Consider the following 6,000-nt stretch of genomic DNA (forward strand, 5'->3'; position numbering starts at 1 on the left):
GAGTCACTACAGACCCTGGTTCCATTCCAGGCTGTATCACAGCGGTCTAAGGCACTGCATCTCAGTACTAGAGGAGTCACTACAGACCCTGGTTCCATTCCAGGCTGTATCACAGCGGTCTAAGGCACTGCATCTCAGTGCTAGAGGAGTCACTACAGACCCCGGTTCGATCCTCTGCTGTATCACAACCGGCTGTGATTGGGAGTCCCGTAGGGGCGGTTCACAATTGGTCCAGTGTCATCCGGGTTAGGCCATCATAGTAAATAAGAATTTGTTCTTGTTTAACTGGGTTGTCTACTTAAATAAAAACATATATAAAATAATTTGCCACTGTTGTCTTACGACATTAATTAGTAATGACTATTCAATAAATCAATAAATCAATAAAACAACACACTTTCATGCCTCTTTCAAGCGAATTTCTTAGTTACATGATTGTATAACTACCAAATGGGTTTGGAAGTTGAGGGTGGAGTATTTATGAAGTTAGGCAATGAGGACAGAAAACGAGCACAGTTCATCTAGCCAGCTAGTTTTGCCAAGGAAAACCGTGGACAGGATATAGCTCGGCGCACAAGCGAACTGGGCTAATTCAGGACAGATTGTAGTTTTTATGTCTGGATATCAGGAGCTGTCGGCAAACGATTTGATTAAACAATTCAGACACTGAAACAAATACATCATATTTAAGAGGAGAACAAATCGATATAAATGCCATGAAATCAGCTGTGACTTTCAATATTAAAACCAAGCTTAAATCGATGTTTGAGTGAAGCTGAATCCAGAAGATAAAAGCTGTTACTGCTCACCGCTGTATGTATATGGTGTACAGGTGACTGCCGAGATCAAGGAAACGCCAACATAACGCGTTTTAACGGGGCGTTGGGCTACCAGCAACCAGAACAGCTTCAATACGCCTGGTCATATATTCTACAAGTGTCTGGAATGATTGGTTTAGCCTAGTCAGTGTCTTTCTCTACCTAATTTGAATCTTAAATAGCCTAGTTTCTATGCAAAAGAGGGATCAGAAATATTTGATACTGGGATGATAGAAACAGACATTCACTGCGTGCTTAGCGCTTCTCCGTGAGCGGGTTGGATGTAGGTACCTTGAATCACGACCCACTCTGCACAGACGTCAATTAAACGTATATATTCCACGTTGGTTCAACGTCATTTGATTTCATTGAAATGAGTGTGAACAACATTGATTCAACCAGTGTGACAGGTCTCCTGACTACTTTTCCACACTATGCTCTGGTCACGATCCATCAGAGTCCCGATAAATATGGTTGGAGAGGATCCTTCTCGAAATGGATGCGCTTAAAATGGGAAGTATTGTTAAGTTCCACAGCAGTTGCTGTAAACTGTGAACATGTCAAACTTGTAGACTGACTGTCGCCAGTCGGGCTTGCGTCATTAACGGACCAGGCACGGCACTCAGACAATACGGGTTGTATACATCCGCAATGAACAGCAGTCCGAGGGAGGCTCTAGGATACTGATGCAAATGGATAACTAGTATCACATGTTTAGAGAAATGTTTCAGCTTGAAGTTGAGAGTAAATAAATACATAAATAAAGCGATAGCTTCTAAGGCGTTTTTTGTAGGACATTATTGTTTATAACCTATTATAATCAAATCACAGGTGGGTTTGTTTCAATGTTTTCTTTATATATTAGGAATCAATAACCTAACATTATGTCGTCACAGTCAGACTTCTTGGACTAAGGCTAGTAACATTTCGTTTTGGGTGAAGCTCAATAAACAACATCATTGTAACAACCAAATATGATGTACTATAGGCTATTAGTATTAGAGGAGGTAGGTAGCCTAGTGGTTAGAGTGTAGAGGTGGTAGGTAGTCTAGTGGTTAGAGTGTAGAGGTGGCAGGTAGCCTAGTGGTTAGAGTGTAGAGGTGGTAGGTAGCCTAGTGGTTAGAGTGTAGAGGTGGTAGGTAGCCTAGTGGTTAGAGTGTAGAGGAGGTAGGTAGCCTAGTGGTTAGAGTGTAGAGGAGGTAGGTAGCCTAGTGGTTAGAGTGTAGAGGTGGCAGGTAGCCTAGTGGTTAGAGTGTAGAGGTGGCAGGTAGCCTAGTGGTTAGAGTGTAGAGGTGGTAGGTAGCCTAGTGGTTAGAGTGTAGAGGTGGTAGGTAGCCTAGTGGTTAGAGTGGAGAGGTGGCAGGTACCCTAGTGGTTAGAGTGGAGAGGTGGCAGGTACCCTAGTGGTTAGAGTGTGGAGGTGGCAGGTAGCCTAGTGGTTAGAGTGTAGAAGCGGCAGGTAGCCTAGTGGTTAGAGTGTAGAAGCGGCAGGTAGCCTAGTGGTTAGAGTGTAGAAGCGGCAGGTAGCCTAGTGGTTAGAGTGTAGAAGCGGCAGGTACCCTAGTGGTTAGAGTGTAGAGGTGGCAGGTAGCCTAGTGGTTAGAGTGTAGAGGTGGCAGGTAGCCTAGTGGTTAGAGTGTAGAGGCGGCAGGTAGCCTAGTGGTTAGAGTGTAGAGGCGGCAGGTAGCCTAGTGGTTAGAGTGTAGAGGTGGCAGGTAGCCTAGTGGTTAGAGTGTAGAGGTGGCAGGTAGCCTAGTGGTTAGAGTGTAGAGGTGGTAGGTAGTCTAGTGGTTAGAGTGTAGGGGAGGCAGGTAGCCTAGTGGGTAGAGTGTAGAGGTGGCAGGTAGCCAAGTGGTTAGAGTGTGGAGGTGGCAGGTAGCCTAGTGGTTAGAGTGTAGAGGTGGCAGGTAGCCTAGTGGTTAGAGTGTAGAGGTGGTAGGTAGCCTAGTGGTTAGAGTGTAGAGGCGGCAGGTAGCCTAGTGGTTAGAGTGTAGAGGCGGCAGGTAGCATAGTGGTTAGAGTGTAGAGGTGGCAGGTAGCCTAGTGGTTAGAGTGTAGAGGTGGCAGGTAGCCTAGTGGTTAGAGTGTAGAGGTGGCAGGTAGCCTAGTGTTTAGAGTGTATAGGCGGCGGGTAGTCTAGTGGTTAGAGTGTAAAGGTGGCAGGTAGCCTAGTGGTTAGAGTGTAGAGGTGGCAGGTACCCTAGTGGTTAGAGTGTAGGGACGGCAGGTAGCCTAGTGGTTAGAGTGTAGAGGTGGTAGGTAGCCTAGTGGTTAGAGTGTAGAGGTGGCAGGTAGCCTAGTGGTTAGAGTGTAGGGGCGGCAGGTAGCCTAGTGGTTAGAGTGTAGAAGCGGCGGATAGCCTAGTGGTTAGAGTGTAGAGGCGGCAGGTAGCCTAGTGGTTAGAGCGTGGGGGGGCAGGTAGCCTAGTGGTTAGAGTGTAGGGCGGCAGGTAGCCTAGTGGTTAGAGTGTAGAAGCGGCAGGTAGCCTAGTGGTTAGAGTGTAGAGGCGGCAGGTAGCCTAGTGGTTAGAGTGTGGGGGGGGCAGGTAGCCTAGTGGTTAGAGTGTAGAGGTGGCAGGTAGCCTAGTGGTTAGAGTGTAGAGGCGGCAGGTAGCCTAGTGGTTAGAGTGTGGGGGGGCAGGTAGCCTAGTGGTTAGAGTGTAGAGGTGGCAGGTAGCCTAGTGGTTAGAGTGTAGGAGCGGCAGGTAGCCTAGTGGTTAGAGTGTAGGAGCGGCAGGTAGCCTAGTGGTTAGAGTGTAGCGGTGGCAGGTAGTCTAGTGGTTAGAGTGGAGGGATGGCAGGTAGTCTAGTGGTTAGAGTGTAGGGGGGGCAGGTAGTCTAGTGGTTAGAGTGGAGAGGCGGCAGGTAGCCTAGTGGTTAGAGTGTAGAAGCGGCAGGTAGCCTAGTGTTTAGAGTGTGGGGGGGCAGGTAGCCTAGTGGTTAGAGTGTAAAGGTGGCAGGTAGCCTAGTGGTTAGAGTGTAGAGGCGGCAGGTAGCCTAGTGGTTAGAGTGTGGGGGGGCAGGTAGCCTAGTGGTTCGAGTGTAGAGGTGGCAGGTAGCCTAGTGGTTAGAGTGTCGAAGCGGCAGGTAGCCTAGTGGTTAGAGTGTAGAAGCGGCAGGTACCCTAGTGGTTAGAGTGTAGAGGTGGCAGGTAGCCTAGTGGTTAGAGTGTAGGGTGGCAGGTAGCCTAGTGGTTAGAGTGTAGAGGTGGCAGGTAGCCTAGTGGTTAGAGTGTAGGGGAAGCAGGTAGCCTAGTGGTTAGAGTGTAGCGGTGGCAGGTAGTCTAGTGGTTAGAGTGGAGGGATGGCAGGTAGCCTAGTGGTTAGAGTGTAGGGGGGCAGGTAGTCTAGTGGTTAGAGTGGAGAGGCGGCAGGTAGCCTAGTGGTTAGAGCGTAGAGGCGGCAGGTAGCCTAGTGGTTAGAGTGGAGAGGCGGCAGGTAGCCTAGTGGTTAGAGCGTAGAGGCGGCAGGTAGCCTAGTGGTTAGAGTGGAGAGGCGGCAGGTAGCCTAGTGGTTAGAGTGTAGAGGTGGCAGGTAGCCTAGTGGTTAGAGTGGAGAGGCGGCAGGTAGCCTAGTGGTTAGAGTGTTGAGGTGGCAGGTAGCCTAGTGGTTAGAGTGTAGGGGCGGCAGGTAGCCTAGTGTTTAGAGTGTAGAGGTGGCAGGTAGCCTAGTGGTTAGAGTGGAGAGGCGGCAGGTAGCCTAGTGGTTAGACCATAGAGGCGGCAGGTAGCCTAGTGGTTAGAGTGTAGAGGTGGCAGGTAGCCTAGTGGTTAGACCGTAGAGGCGGCAGGTAGCCTAGTGGTTAGACCGTAGAGGCGGCAGGTAGCCTAGTGGTTAGAGTGTAGAGGTGGCAGGTAGCCTAGTGGTTAGACCGTAGAGGCGGCAGGTAGCCTAGTGGTTAGACCGTAGAGGCGGCAGGTAGCCTAGTGGTTAGAGTGTAGAATTTTGTTGCACCCGTGAGTGAGAGTTGTGTATCAATTCAACTTATAGGTGGTAGTGATACCCGTGATAGTAGGTGGTAGGTGGTAGTAGTGACCAAACAATGAAATGTGTATGAGAGACAGATTGGAGTGACAGTAAGACGTTTCTATGGCCTTTGTCTGTTTTGCCCTGTAGTCACTGCAATATATCTGGTTAATATACAGAATATTTGATCAATAAATACACATTTTATATATATAAATACACATTTTATATTTATATATATAAACAGTACCAGTCAAAAGTTTGGACACCTACTCATTCAAGGGTTTTTCTTTATTTTTAATATAATAATAAAACAAAACTGTGAAATAACACATATGGAATCATGTAGTAACCAAAAAAGTGTTAACCTGTTGGGGATAGGGGGCAGTATTTGCACGGCCGGATAAAAAAACGTACCCGATTTAATCTGGTTACTACTCCTGCCCAGTAACTAGAATATGCATATAATTATTGGCTTTGGATAGAAAACACCCTAAAGTTTCTAAAACTGTTTGAATGGTGTCTGTGAGTATAACAGAACTCATATGGCAGGCAAAAACCTGAGAAGATTCCTTACAGGAAGTGGCCTGTCTGACCATTCCTTGAGCTTCTTGACTCTGTTTATTGAAGACTGAGGATCTTTGCTGTAACGTGACACTTCCTACGGCTCCCATAGGCTCTCAGAAGGCGCGAAAAAGCTGAATGATGTAATTCCAGCCCCAGGCTGAAACACATTATCGCTTTTGGCAAGTGCTCTATCAGAGGACAACGGGCTGAGGCGCATGCACGAGTCGACCCCATGTTTTTATTTTCTATCGTCTTTGAACCTAAACACAGATTCCCGGTCGGAATATTATCGCTTTTTTACGAGAAAAATGGCATAAAAATTGATTTTAAACAGCGGTTGACATGCTTCGAAGTACGGTAATGGAATATTTAGACATTTTTTGTCACGAAATGCGTCGTGCGCGTAACCCTTATTTACCCTTTCGGATAGTGTCTTGAACGCACGAACAAAACGCCGCTATTTGGATATAACTATGGATTATTTGGGACCAAACCAACATTTGTTATTGAAGTAGAAGTCCTGGGAGTGCATTCTGACGAAGAACACCAAAGGTAATACAATTTTTCTTATAGTAAATCTGACTTTGGTGAGTGCCAAACTTGCTGGGTGTCTAAATAGCTAGCCCTGTGATGCCGGGCTATCTACTTAGA

General features: G+C 47.2%; 1 protein-coding gene across 1 annotated transcript in view; it reads right to left on the reverse strand.

Moving 5' to 3' along the window:
* The window catches only part of smad9 (SMAD family member 9), a 38,329-nt gene extending 36,952 nt beyond the window's left edge, over positions 1–1,377 (reverse strand). Inside the window, exon 1 of the mRNA XM_014129760.3 lies at positions 1,110–1,377. The gene's annotated coding sequence lies outside the window, so the exon portion shown is untranslated. The remainder of the gene's footprint in view (positions 1–1,109) is intronic.
* Positions 1,378–6,000: the final 4,623 nt, after the last annotated feature.

Source organism: Salmo salar, chromosome 11 (genome assembly GCF_965601325.2).
Source record: "Salmo salar chromosome 11, fSalSal1, whole genome shotgun sequence".
In the NCBI taxonomy this organism is placed as follows: domain Eukaryota; kingdom Metazoa; phylum Chordata; class Actinopteri; order Salmoniformes; family Salmonidae; genus Salmo; species Salmo salar.